The sequence below is a fragment of the Capra hircus genome, chromosome 3 (genome assembly GCF_001704415.2).
Source record: "Capra hircus breed San Clemente chromosome 3, ASM170441v1, whole genome shotgun sequence".
Taxonomy (NCBI): domain Eukaryota; kingdom Metazoa; phylum Chordata; class Mammalia; order Artiodactyla; family Bovidae; genus Capra; species Capra hircus.
The window spans coordinates 101,691,260-101,705,894 of NC_030810.1; the positions used below are offsets into that span (position 1 = coordinate 101,691,260).

At 47.2% G+C, this 14,635-nt stretch overlaps 1 pseudogene; it reads right to left on the reverse strand.

Annotated features, from left to right (window-relative positions):
* LOC108635626 overlaps positions 1-10,803 on the reverse strand; it is a 19,842-nt pseudogene extending 9,039 nt beyond the window's left edge.

Genomic DNA, 14,635 nt, shown 5'->3' on the forward strand with positions numbered 1-14,635 from the left:
CATAGTCTGGTAGCAGAGTGGGGAAGGAGGGAAAGGGCTGGTGCAGGCAAGAATCAAGGAGGCCTAAGGAGAGGGGAGGAAGGAGAGAATAAAAGAATTTGTGCTTCTACCCTTCCCCCTCCCTCTCTTGCCTTCTCTCTTCTTGGTCTTCTTCCATCCCTACACTGAGAAATCTTGATACACCCACTTCTGAGAAGAGAGACCCAACTATCTGTGCTCGGGTGCACAAATTCTGGGTTGTAAAAATAGTTCTGTCCTTATGTGGCCTTAGACAAATAAAGAAAATTTCTTGTGCCTCCCTTCTTTCTGTTTTAAAATGGGAGGAATGAAAGCATTTGTTGTCAGATGTGCCCGGGTTTAGAAACTACTGGATGAATCATGTTATCAGCTGTGAAATCATTTTGTGTCACTATTCTCAGAATCTTTTGACAAACTCTATGCTTATTTATTTCACCTTGAATTAACTTGATACTTCTATAAATTTCTGTAAACGGAATCAAGCCAAAGGCTCCCGTGATTGCTCTTGCAGTTTGCTCCGTGAGTGTTCTTGAAGTTTGCTCAGATGTAGCTGGACCACCCTTCATTGCCAGTTCTCTGCTTGCAGATCAGGACTTATGTGCAGGCTGAAGGAAATGGGAAGAACAAACATCTTTACCCATCCCAGTTCTAACCTCACCTGATTCTGTCCTTGGCCCTTGTGAGAACCTGGTTCTCCAGGTTTCCTGGCCATTCTGTGATCTCTCAACACCCTTTCTATGGATTTATTTTCTTCCTATATGAGTCAGAGTCCATTTCAGGTACTTGTGCCATAAACCTTGAGCCTTCTTCAATTTTCCTAGAGGAGTACTTTGTCTTATTACCACTCAACATCTTGATTTTCAAAAAGAAGTTTCATCTTTTCACTCTGGAGCTGTGAACTTCCTCCTTATAATAAGAGCTTCCCCTTTGCCTCCTTCCTCCTTGAGTCAATCTCTCTGTCCAGTCTTGGAACAAAATACATCTCCAGGCAATACTAGCCATCTTTCTGTTTTTTGGCCAGCCAAAAACTAGTGCTACTTTTTCTGTTCTGCTGCGTATTGGACTAGGGAGGAAACAGTTTTAGGATACAATGAAGAACTAAAGATTATTCTGAGCCCTGATAGGATTTATACCTATTATACATGCAAATACTTCATGTGGTGGTATTTTGGGTACATAAATACTGTCTGTACTGTAAGACAACTTGGATGTGCATCCTCTATGATTCAGCAATCAGTGCTCTTGGGTACCTTGATATTTGTATGCCTTTTTTTAAACTGCAATTTCTGGGTTTGATATGTTAAGAAATGGGAGAGAAACTGACTCCACTGGACCCTGACCAAAGTGTCTCTGAGGGCCTAAGTGTTTGTTAGAGCCCTGTCTCATGTCCTCCACGACATGCGGTTTATCTTCAGTCACCCCAGGTGAATTTGGGTCTTCCCTAGTGGCTCAGCAGGTAAAGAATCTGCCTGCAATGCAAGAGACCCAGGTAAATCCCTGGTTGGGAAGATCCCCTGGGAGAAGGGAATGGCCACCCCTTCCAGTATTCCTTGCCTGGAGAATCTCTTGGACAGAGGAAGCTGGCATGCTCCAGTCCATGGGTCACAAGTAAGACAAGACTGAGTGAGGTTCATTTCACTTCTAGGTGAGTATAGCTGGTTTCTCTGAGCGTTTTGATATAAATGGTTATTTTTACTTATATTGCAAATCTATAAATACACACTTGTTGTGAGAAAACCTTACCCCTCCCAAATCAGAAATGTATGAAGAAAAGGAGAGTTCTCTTGCCTCCATTCCCACTTCACTGCTGACACACTTTACATGTTACAGATAAGAGGTGGTGGTGGCGGCTTTGGAGTGTAATCTGTACTATGGGAAAACTAAGGGACCCAGGAAATCCCACCTCCTGCCCTGACAACCATCTGCCCTCTTGGAAGCAAGGAGAAAAGGGTGAAGGCAAGGAAAAGGCAAATAACACTCTTATTTGCAGAAATTTTACCTCAAGATGGGACACTGTGCTTAACCAAGGCAGAATACGTGGTTCATGATGGAGAGCTAGGGGGCTCTTCCCGGGCACAAAACCGGAAGTGGATTTTACCTCATTTTCTGAGGTGGAGAGTGAACTGAGCTTATCAAAGGAGAGGAGCAGAAAGAAAGCAAAAGGGATATGCACCTACGTGGGTCAACTGTGTTCAAGTCTTGGGATTAGGAAGGGGACATACAGAGGGTGAAGAAGCAGATACCCTTTCCCTGGCAGTGGAGAGAAGGTAGCTGCCATAGAGGTTCCATGGTGTAATGGAACCTCTGGATCCTACGATCCGAGTTCAAATCTCGTGGGACCTTTCTGTTTAATTAGAAAGGTTGTTCCTGTGAGTAAATGGTGATGGGGAGGGGCTGCAATGTCGATAATCAGCCGGGAATCCCAACAGCTTTCAGGTCGAGGGTTCCAGACCTGAATGGGAAGAACTGTGTCTTATTCAAGTTCTCTATTCTTTCGAATTTTTATCGGCCCTGTCCCAGTTTATTATGATTTTATTCAGAGTTTCTCACTCTTAAGTCTCCGTTAGACACTCAAAGCCACTGTTCAGTCAAGATTCGAACCTTCACTCATTGAAATCCCGTCCTTTGGTCCCAAGCTCAGCCCGAAAGAGGAGCGCGCGTCGCGGATTCCCGCGTCTGAGGAGACCCCAGGTCCCTGACCCACGGCCGCCCGGCCAGGCTGCTCCGGGCCGAAGGGGAGACGAGCCGCTGGGACTCCGGAGCCGGGGGCTGGGTTCCTTTCGTCCTGCCGCGACTCTGCTCCACCGAGATGTCTCACGACATGACCGGATTGGAAACACTTGTGTCCTCTACTGCTCGGCAGAAAAACATGGATGAGGCCCGTGATGGACTGGCCTAACTAGTTAAAATTTTCCCTTGGCAGTGCTAAGAAGCATCACTCTCATAATTTGGAACTTTCAGCGGTTACAAAGGACTCAATGACGCAGCTGTCTTTGGTAGGACAGGAAAAAGAAAGGTGTGAGGCTGGTGAAAGGATCCAAGGAAAGGCAGAGATCAGGAGGGAACACAGGATGAGCCAGAAGGGAGAAAGGGATTGGAAGGCAGAGGAGTGGGCGGTCGCTGGGTTGGGGTGACCACAGCGCCTCACTCAGGAGTAGCTCCCACCCTTTACTGAAGTGTCCCAGGACCCGATTCACCCGAAATCGCAAAGCTGCTGGCATGGCACTTGTTCTGGCAAAGTTCCCTTTGCGGTTCCCTGTGGAGCGGTGAGGTGGGCTGTGTGGGTCTGCAGGTGAGTGGAAGTCCTGGCTGTTTGCCTTGGAGATGACTGGCGGGCAGGGAAACACGCACATTCCACTTTCCCCTTTGCAGGCCGGTCTGCAGCGTCTGGGGTGGGAAACTGGAAAATCGGAAGGTCAATATTTATTTAGAGATAAGGAGCTATATAGCCAAACAGTCAGTGAAAGGGGTTATCCCTGGATAAAAGGAACATGAGAAGGGATCAGGAGACTACTGTTTTGGGGGCATGTGTAACTTTGTATTCAGTTCAGTTCAGTCGCTCAGTTGTGTTCAGTTCAGTCGCTAAGTCGTGTCCGACTATTTGCAACCCCGTGAATCGCAGCACGCCAGGCCTCCCTTGCACTTATGGACGTTCTCAGTTTACACACTGTGAAAGCTTCACAGTGAGAATTTTGACCATTACTTTGCCAACATGTGAGATAAGCACAATTGTGTAGTAGTTGGAACATTCTTTGGCACTGCCTTTGTTTGGGAGTGGAATGAAAACCGACCTTTTCCAGTCCTGTGGCCGCTGCTGAGTTTTCCAAATTTACGGGGATACTGAGTGCAGCATTTTAACAGCCAAGCCTCCCTGTCCCTCACAAGAGTTTTTTGAATGTTCTTCCCAATGGCCCATGAGTTATAAGTAGTCCAGTCTGTGTGGGGAGATCACTTACATACGATTGCTTGTCCTGTGTGGTGAGCACCAGGCGTTGTTCCAGGATCTTTTAAAAATGTTCTTTCCTTGGCCTCAGGCACTTTCTTCATAAGGATACCCGGATCATTACTCTGCTGAGTACTTGAGGGAGACCCTTTCATATCCCAGCATTCTCTGTCTCCCACTGTCTCAGCACTGGACCTTTCTTCATGTTTCTTTTTTTATTATTAACTTTTATTTGAGTATAGCTGCTTTACAATGTGTTAATTATGATGTTGTGTTAATAGCACAGTGAATCGGCTATACATTTACATATATCCCCTCTTAGTAGGATTTCCTTCTCATTTAGGTAACCACAGAGCATCCAGTAATTCCCTATACCATACGTTCAGTTCAGTCGCTCAGTCATGCTTGACTCTTTGCAACCCCATGAACCGTAACACACCAGGCCTCCCTGTCCATCACCAACTCCCGGAGTCCACCCAAACCTATGTCCACTGAGTTGGTGATGCCATCCAACCATCTCATCCTCTGTCATCCCCTTCTTCTCCTGCCCTCAATCTTTCCCAGCATCAGGGTCTTTTCAAATGAGTCAGCTCTTCACATGAAGTGGCCAAAGTATTGGAGATTCAGTTTCAACATCAGTCCTTCCCATGAACACCCAGGACTGATCTCCTTTAGGATGGGCTGGTTGGATCTCCTTGCCGTCGAGGGGACTCTCAAGAGTCTTCTCCAACACCACAGTTCAAAAGCATCAATTCTTCTGTGCTCAACTTTCTTTATATCCAACTCTCACATTCATACACGACCACTGGAAAAAACCATAGCCCTTGACCTACGGACCTTTGTTGGCAAAGTAATATCTCTGCTTTTTAATATGCTGTCTAGGTTGGTGATAACTTTCCTTCCAAGGAGTAAGCATCTTTTAATATCATGGCTGCAGTCACCACCTGCAGTGATTTTGGAGCTCAGAAAAAGGAAGTCTGCCGTGGTTTCTACTGTTTCCCCATCTATTTGCCATGAAGTAATGGGACTGGATGCCTTGATCTTAGTTTTCTGAATGTTGAGCTTTAAAACAACATTTCACTCTCCTCTTTCACTTTCATCAAGAGGCTCTTTAGTTCTTCCTCACTTTCTGCCATAAGGGCGCTGTCATACATAGCATCAATAGTGTATATAGGTAAATCCTAATTTCCCAATTCCCCGTGTTATGCACCGAGCCCGTATCTCCGAACCGACCAAGAGAGCAAGTCCACCACAGTGATGCACAGGCAAGAAGGGAGTTTGTTTCTAGCGTGCTAGGGCCCAAGTCTCTTACAGCACAGTGCAATCCGACAAGAGCCCCAAACAAAGGAGTATGGTGGCTTATATACAGGCAGTTCTTTGTCTCAGTTACAGGAGTAGCTGGCGTTACATGATTGGCCAGGCAGGATGAGCGCATATCCTGTCTCTTTCTGGTAAACATGACTGAGGTCCTAGAGCCCGTCGTTTGGTCTCTAACATTCCCCCCGTCCTTAGATCATATAGAGGAATCTTCCTCTCGGTCCTGAGACAGTTTGATATTGTTGTCGAAGCACAAACAGCTGTACTGTATTTATGCGTTCCTTTACAAAGGCTACAAGTCTATTGATAATACATGGGCCAAAGGTAAGCATCAGTAGAAGTATTAGCAGGGGTCCCAGCAAGGTGGAGATTAGGGTGGTCAACCAAGGGGATTGTTGAAACCAAGACTCAAACCATCCTTGTTGAGCCTCATGTTCTCGTTTACGTTGGGCTAGTCCCTCTCTTACTTTGGCCATAGATTCTCTAACTATTTTTGTGTGATCAGCATAAAAACAACACTCTTCTCCTAGGGCAGCAAAGAGTCCCCCCTGTTGCAGAAAGAGCAGATCTAATCCTCTTCTGTTTTGCAGAACTACTTCAGATAGGGAAGTTAAAGATGATTCTAAATGACTAATAGATTGCTCTATACGGGTGATGTCCTCATCTATGGCCGCTCTCAGGGAGTTAAATCCTTGGCTTTGCAGGGACAAAGCTGTTATTCCTGTTCCGGCCCCGGCTATTCCAAGACCGAACATAGTTGCTATGGTTATGGCAGTAAGAGGTTCCCTCTTGACTTTGTAAGTTCTTTCTTGAGGATTTAGGGTCAATTTTGGGGCCCAGTAATCATATATTGTTTCCTCTGGTCGGTACAGAATTTTTGGCATGACTGCTACCATAACACAGAATTCTTCTTTGGGATCAAAGATTGAGCTGTGTAAGCATGGAGTCAGCCCCGTGTGTGAACAGACCCACCATCCTCCCATCCATGGTATTAGCCACCTGGCTATTGGCAAGTCCATAGGCTCAATGACGTGCGCACCCTGTGGAGACCTCTCTGATAATACCTTGCCCATACATAACCCTTTTCCCCATATCTCTCTCATTGTAAGGCCCACTTTTCAGTCTCCCCATTGACATTGAGGAGGATCGGTTGGCCAGGTCGTAAGAGGCGTTGAGGCCTACTGCCTCATAATAAGGGGGAATTAAGTTGTAACATAACCAACAGGATTTAGTTGCCTCAGGATGGGTTTGATTTAAGGTAGCATAAGCTGCCTTTACTAATTTCCATAGTGGATCTGTTTGTCCGAGTTTAGCAAGGGGGCCCGCCTCTGGGTCTTTTGTTGGTCCCTGGGATGTAGGTAGGGAGGTTGTCGGGTAGAGAGTTGCATGGACCTGTTCAACGGGGTTTGGACCGATACTATATATTTGTACCGGTTCTAAAACTTGACTCACAACAATGATACCATTATAATACTCCCGGTATGGGAACCCGTCAGTTCTGGTCTGAAGCCCCCATGATATCCCATTGACCCAGGCCTTTTCTTTTTTTGCTTTGTCAATGTTAAACCTTATTTTTACCTGGGCAAAGTTATGATCCTTTTCCCAATCGGAGTACGGAGGTAGGGGTCCTACAAAGGAGAAGTTAAGCAAGTCCCGATTTCCTACATCCCACTGTCTATACCCTGGAGTCTCCGACCCATCATTGGAAGTTACACAGTCCCAAGATTTACAACAAGAGTCCTGTATGCCCCCACAAATCTTCCAGTTATGCCTGGGCGCACCTGGACATGCCCAGAATGCATGATTCCGGAGCTTGCCCCTCTTTCTTGCCGGTGGTACATTTACCACTGGCTTAAGGTCAAAGTATAAGTCTGGCCACCAAGTATTTGGTGGATGTATTGCGGTGGTGGAGTTAAGCATCTCATGTGTTAGTCCATTTTGCAGTTTCCAGGTGATTCTGACGGGTTGGTGCGGGTTCATGCTGGCAGCTTCGGAGCAGAGTAACATGGTCATCCATAAGATGGTCCAGACGAGTTGTCTTGGTCCTGTCGACGACGCCGGAGCTTCAGCCTCAGGGGGTTGGACGGGTGCAGAGACGCTTCCCATTCTTTTTTAGCATCTTCCTGCTCTGCTGAAGTAGCTGGGCGTACGTGGTTGCAATGCACCCAAGGCCCGATACCGTTGACCTTTAGGGCAGTTGGGGTGGTAAGAAGAACAACATAAGGACCCTTCTATTTGGGTTCTAGTGCCTTGGTTTGGTGCCTTTTGACCCATACCCAATCTCCTGGGCCAATGTCATGTGAGGGAATAGTTCCCTTATTTTGACCCACATGTATTTCCCGGAGCAGTTTCCAGACACGAGAGTGCACCTTGCTTAAGGCCATCAAGGCCTCTTGGAATTGTCCCAACGTGGGAGGCGGTAGGTTTCTTCCCTTCAAATACTGGACATACAGGGGGAGGTCTCCCATACAGAATTTCAAATGGGGTCAGATTAAGTTGATAAGGAGTATTACGCGCATGGAAGAGGGCAAAGGGAAGGAGGATCACCCAGTCCCCGCCAGTCTCTATAGCCAATTTAGTTAAAGTTTCCTTTATGGTCCGATTCATTCTTTTTACTTGCCCTGAGCTCTGTGGACTGTATTCACAACGTAACTTCCATTTAGTCCCCAGGGCTAGGGCAAGGCTCTGAACTATTTGACTCACAAAAGCAGGTCCATTATCAGAGCCGATGGTCACTGGCAGGCCAAACCTGGGAACTATTTCTTCTAAAATCTTTTTTGCCACTATCATCATGGTTTTTCCCTTTGTAGGAAAAGCCTCCACCCACCCTGAGAAGGTATCCACCAACACTAACAAGTACCGGTAACCATACTTGCCTGGCCTTACCTCCGTGAAATCTATTTCCCAGTATTGCCCTGGTCCTTCTCCCCGATATCTCAGTCCTGCATGTTGTCCTTTTCCTGGCCTCATCTGTTGACACACCTTACAAGCATGCACTATGTTCTTTACAGTTGTCTGGTGCTGGGGAAATCGCAGGTGCGCAGTTTGAAAGAGCATCAGAGTCTTTTTTTCTCCCAGATGAGTAGACAAGTGTAAATGCTCACATAGTTGCCGTCCCAACTGAGCAGGGAGTATCAAGTAGCCATCTGAGTCTCGGTACCATCCATCTTCACCTTTTTGAAGGTTGGTGTGTTCTTGGATCCAAGCAAGGTCTGTGGATGAATACTCAGGGGTTGGGGGCAGAGTTCCCATACCTGGAGGTGGAAGTCCGATCGCCAACACAGGGGTGATGAAATCTTCATCAGCTACTTTTCGAGCTGCCAGGTCTGCGGCACGATTCCCTCATGCCGTGGGGCTGTCACCCTTCTGATGTCCAGGTACGTGTACTATTGACACAGGCCGAGGCATCTGTACAGCCTCTAAAAGTCTACGGATTTCAGGCAAATTTTTAATTTCTTTTCCTTCAGCTGTCAAAAACCCCCGTTCCCGATATATCGGGCCCTGGATGCGTACCGTGCCAAAAGCATAGCGACTGTCAGTGAAAATAGTTATTCTTTTTCCTTTGGCTCTCTCTAATGCTTGAATCAGGGCAATTAACTCTGCCTTTTGTGCTGAGGTATCCGGGGGAAGGGCCTCTGCCAATATCATCTGTCCAGAGTCATCTACTACTGCGGCTCCCGCCCGTCTCTGTCCATCTTTCACATAACTGCTGCCATCTGTGAACCATTTTAGCTCACTGTTATCCAGTGGAGTATCGGTTAAGTCCTTTCGTAATGCTGTTACCCCGGCCAGTATCTCATCACAATCATGGAGGGGGCTATTTTCCTCCGGATTGGGCAAAAGAGTGACCGGATTTAGAGTGCAGGGCGTTTGGAAATGAATCCGTGGGGTGTCAAGTAGCAAGGCCTGGTAGTGCGTCAAGCGGGCATTAGAAATCCATTTACCTGGGGGTTGCTTTAAAACTCTATGGCATGAGGAGTGTAGACCAAGAGTCTCTGTCCATAAGTCAGTTTATCAGCATCATGGACTAAGAGCGCAGTGGCCACGATGATACGGAGGCAAGGTGGCCATCCGGCTGCCACTGGGTCCAGTCTCTTGGAAAGGTAAGCTACAGGTCGCTTCCATGGTCCCCATCTCTGTGTTAGTACCCCTTTTCCTATCCCCCGCTTTTCATCTACAAATAATTGGAAAGGCTTAGATGGATCAGGGAGGGCAAGGGCAGGAGCTTCTAGCAAGGCTCACCTGAGCTCTGGGAAGGCCTCTTTCATTGGCTCAGTCCTTTTCCAGTCCTTGTTTTCTTTGGTCCCTTCATATAGTGGCCTGGCCTTTTCTGCAAACCGCAAGATCCATAACCGGCAATATCCCACAGTTCCCAGAAATTCTCTCACTTGTCTAGGGTTAGCCAGCTCAGGGATCTGGAGGATGGTTTCTTTCATAGCCTGTGTTAGCCACCTCTGGCCTTGCTTTATCTTATAACCGAGGTATGTAACCTCTTGCTTGGCAATCTGGGCCTTTTTGGCACTGGCCCTGTAACCTAAAATCCCTAAGGTTTGGAGAAGGTCACCTGTTGCCTCTTGGCACTCTTTCTCTGTAGCCGCTGCCAGCATAAAGTTATCAACATATTGTAATAAAACAATGGTAGAGTGTTCAACCCGATACTCATGGAGGTCTTAGTCCAGGGCCTCATTAAATAACGTGGGCGAGTTTTTGAAACCCTGTGGTAAGCGAGTCCATGTCAGCTGCACAGGGGTCTGACCACCGTCTTCCTGCCATTCGAAGGCAAAGATCTCTTAGCTTGCGGGGGCAAGAGGCAAACTGAAAAAGGCATCTTTTAAATCTAAAACAGTATACCAAATGTAGTTTGGAGGCAAGTTGCTTAGCAATGTATAAGGGTTAGGAACCGTAGGATGAATATCACTCACCCATTTGTTGACTTCTCGGAGATCTTGAACAGGTCTAAAATCAGTTCCCCCAGGCTTTTTCACAGGCAACAGGGGAGTGTTCCATGGGGACCAGCACCTTTTCAGGACCCCAGCGTCTATGAGGCATTGTATATGAGGAGTAATTCCTTGTTGAGCCTCTTGACTCATGGGATACTGCCGTACCCTCACCGGGGAAGTACTGGCTTTCAGTTCCACAATGATAGGGGGCCTCTGTTTGGCCAGTCCCATTCCTGCTGTTTCAGCCCAGGCCTGAGGGTATCTTTGAACCCATGGCTGTACTTTGGGGCTTATTGTCGCTGGGGCCTCTGGCAAGTAGAGTCTGTATTCATCTTTTAATGCCAGACACAGGACCTGAAGAGGATGCTCGGTCCCATCTAGAACCAACACTTGTCCACGGTCGGAATGAATTTGGGCATTCACTTTAGACAGTAAATCCCTTCCCAACATGGGCGCTGGACACTCAGGTATCACCAGAAAAGAATGGGTTACCTGGTGGGCCCCCAAGTGCACATGCCGTTTTGTCGTCCATCCATATCGTTTAGTCCCAGTTGCTTTCTGCACCCAGCTCCTTTTCTTAGACATGGGTCCATCTTTTTGGTTTAAGACTGAGTATTGGGCTCCCGTGTCCACCATGAAGCCAACCGGTTTCCCCTCTACATTTATAGTTACCCAGGACTCGGGGAGGGGCTTCGAGGCCTGACCCCCCCTAGTCACTATCCTCACCCGCGTAGAGGATATGACTGTCTGGAGAGGGAGTCCCATTCTTGGGGTTCTTGGGCTCCTCTTTTAGATTTTTGGGGGGCATTTATCTTTCCAATGTCCAAACTCTTTACAAAACGCACATTGGTTTTTCTCAAGCTTAAGCCTTGTCGTTTTTTCTTCAGTTTTTGAGTCCAATTTTTTCCCTTTTTGGAACCTGTTTTTGTTTTCAACCCCAGCAAAAAATATCTGGGCCAGCTCTTCTTGATTTTTATGGTTTTCTTCAGCTCTAAATTTTCTTTTTTTTTTTTCTTCTAATGCGGTCCTCTCTCTCTTCTGGGGTCTCTCTATGATTAAAAACTCTCTCAGCTGCCCTCACTAGATCTTGCAAGGATTGTTCACTTAACCCCTCTATCTTTTGTAACTTTCTTTTAATATCGGGGGCTGCTTGATTTACAAATGCTAACATAACTGCCACTTGTGACTCATCTGCCTGTGAGTCCATAGGGGTATAGTGTCTAAAAGCTTCCATTATCCTTTCAAGGAAGGCTGCTGGGCTCTCATTTGGCTCCTGCCTCACTGAATTTATTTTGGCAAATTAGTTGGCTTCCTGGCGGCTGCTCTAAGGCTGGCCATAAGAGTCTGGCGGCGGTACACTTGGAGATGCTCCCTACCTTCAGCGCGTTCGAAGTCCCAGTTGGGTCGCACCAAGGGGAGCCCCTCCTCAATGAGGTTAGGCTGTATTGTGGGCCTCCCATCCACCCCTGGCACATTCTTCTGAGCTTCTGACAGGATCCGCTCACGCTCCTCTGTAGTGAAAAGCACCTGTAACAGTTGCTGACAATCATCCCAAGTGGGATTGTCAGTCAATAAGACCCTGCGGTTTTTCAGAGAAGGAGGGAGTCTGGGTTTTCCAATTGTACAAATCACTAGTGGAGAAGGGCCAATACTGATATGTCCACTCTCCACCCTCTCTGGCTGGCCCTGCCCGGACCAGAAATGCGTGAACGGTGGAAGAGGGGACTTCTGGGTCTTCTTTTTCCGCTACGCTGGCCATTTCCCTTGTTCTTCCCTGAGTTCCCTGGGTGGGGCCCCCTTCTCTGGGAGGAGCTGAAGGCTCGGTTCTCCTCCTGGCTTCTCCAGATGAAACCTGTGGAACCTGTGGAAGCAAGGGCGGATGTGGATCCGCATACGGGGGTGGGAACAATTCGGTCTCCAGATCGATCAGATTAGGATACAGAGAAGATTCCTGGAAGACTGGCTTTGGTCGATTCTCATCCTTTTTTCCTTCTTTTTCTTCGGAAGCCTTCATGACTAGCACCTGTGGGCTTGGTGAGGTTGGAGTTAGGGAAGAGGGACGGGGAGGTTTAGGAGATTTAGAAGGAGTGAGAACAAAGGGTTTAAGCCATTCCGGCGGGTTTCTCACTAGATCCTGCCAGACCAGAATGTCTGGGTGGCCAACAGGACTAGGAGTAAGCACCCTCTCTTTAACTGCCTGGATAATTTGGGGATTGAAGGTTCCCTCTTGTGGCCATCCAACGTCAAAGGTGGGCCACTCGGCGGAACAGAAAGTCACCAGTTTGCTCTTCTTCACCAGTAACAAAAGATTCTGAGCTCTAGACTTGAAATCAGAGAAGTGGTTAATCATAAGAGATAAAGGAGTAGAAGTTGTTTGTCCCATGATCACAGAAAAGTACACTGGGAGCCAACAGAGCACACAAAGAGCAATGCAGACACCACAAATAGACAAACAGATAACAAAAGTAAGGTGGCCACCAACAATGCACTCAATCTTACCTGCAGGATGTTCACAGAGCCAGCCGCCTCCCTGGCATGATACCAGGGCTCGGGCTTACGCTGGACCTAATCCAGTAACCAGAGCCAGCCGCCTCCCCAGCACGATACCGGGCCTCGGCCTTACGCTGGACTTGCCTCTGCACTTTACACCTGGATGCCTCCCCAGTACAATACTGAGCCCTGGACTTAATCTGGGCTTCTGCAATGTTAGCACCGGTGCTCAGAGCTCTTATCTCCTAATGAGGTTACTCCCTTCTACCAGGAGAGTTGTCCTCCCTGGCAAGATGGTGATACCGGACGAGCCCCCAAATGTTATGCACTGAGCCCATATCTCCGGACCGACCAAGAGAGCAAGTCCACCACAGTAACGCAAAGGCAAGAAGGGAGTTTATTTCTAGCGCGCTAGGGCCCAAGTCTCTTCCAGCTCAGTGGAATCCGACAAGAGCCCCAAACAAAGGAGTATGGCGGCTTATATACAGGCAGTTCTTTGTCTCAGTTACAGGAGTAGCTGGCGTTACATGATTGGCCAGGCAGGATGAGCGCATATCCTGTCTCTTTCTGGTAAACATGACTCAGGTCCTAGAGCCCGTCGTTTGGTCCCTAACACCCGAACTCCCCTTTCAGCTTTGATATCCATACCTTTGCTCTTTACATCTACTTTGCAAATAAGAATCACTGGATCTTTGTCCTGTGAGCTCTAGCTGCCTTACTCTCCACCGATATTCAGCTTCATCTCCAGAGTCAAATGAAAAATTGACCTGAAATCCTCCTCTTGGTGCCCAGCATGGGAACTCACTGAAAGCAGGAAGGTGGGCCCATGACAAGACTCATCTTGTTTGTTTGTCACCTCTTAAGGCTTGCTGTCCTTTGCTGCCTGATTTCCAGTGTCTTAGAAATCAGTATTTCACGTTTTTTTTTTTTTTTTTTTTTTTTTTTTGTCTTTTTATTCCTCTGGGAGTGGGACAAAGTTGGAGAGTGAGATTTGGAAGGAGGGTTTTTTTGATTTCTGTCACTGCACCTTTGCTAGAAACTGAAGGCATCTCTTTATGTTCCTAGTTTTCCCTAAAGAGATGTGCTAATTTATATTCCAATGTATTTTGCTGACTCAAGGAAAGAGTCTTTTTCTTCACGGTCTTGCCATCACAAGAAATTGTCAATATACCTGTCTGTTACTCTAACAAAGGGATTTGTGCCCTACTGACTCAACTTAGTGGCAGGTACAATGAAAAGACAATGTGTGCATTTCCCAGAGATTGCACATATTCAGCAGCTAAGCTTCCAAGCTGATTGGAAAGTATTCTAATAATTGTAACTCTTTTCAGTGGTGACCAAGTCATTGAGTCCAGACAAGACCAGCCAGAATGACTCTGGAGAGCCTCTTGCAGAGCAGCTTGTGGATTACAGGGGTTAAAAAAACAAAAACAAAACGACGCCACTGGTCCCAGACATTTACCCTCTTCCCTTCATGAGTTGTATTTTGGCTTGGTTGGATGCACACAATCTAATGAGGGGTCTCCCTCTCATTGCAAGCTGGAGACTCTCTCTGTATGATATCTCAACAGTACGGGGCTACATCTGCAAAAAGTGTCTCATTTGAGACAAATTGTAGCAAGCTACAGAATCCTGCACCTATAATACATCTTGTACAAATCTGGATCCTTAGAGCTCCTGGTTCCCCTTCCACTGATTCCTCAGTTGAAGTTGGTGACGAAAGAAGAGCTCTTCAGAATTTCCGTACTCAGTCGAGATGTCTCTACATTCTAGGACATTTCTCTCTGCCCTTCTCTCTCCCTTTTGGAGTTTGTGCCTTTCTGTCCCTTATACTCTAGACCTCTGTGGATCTTACCCACATTCTGTCCTCTTCATCAGTTTTCTGGAAATGTGCCTTAGGAGTCCTTCAGTCAGCAAGCACTTACTA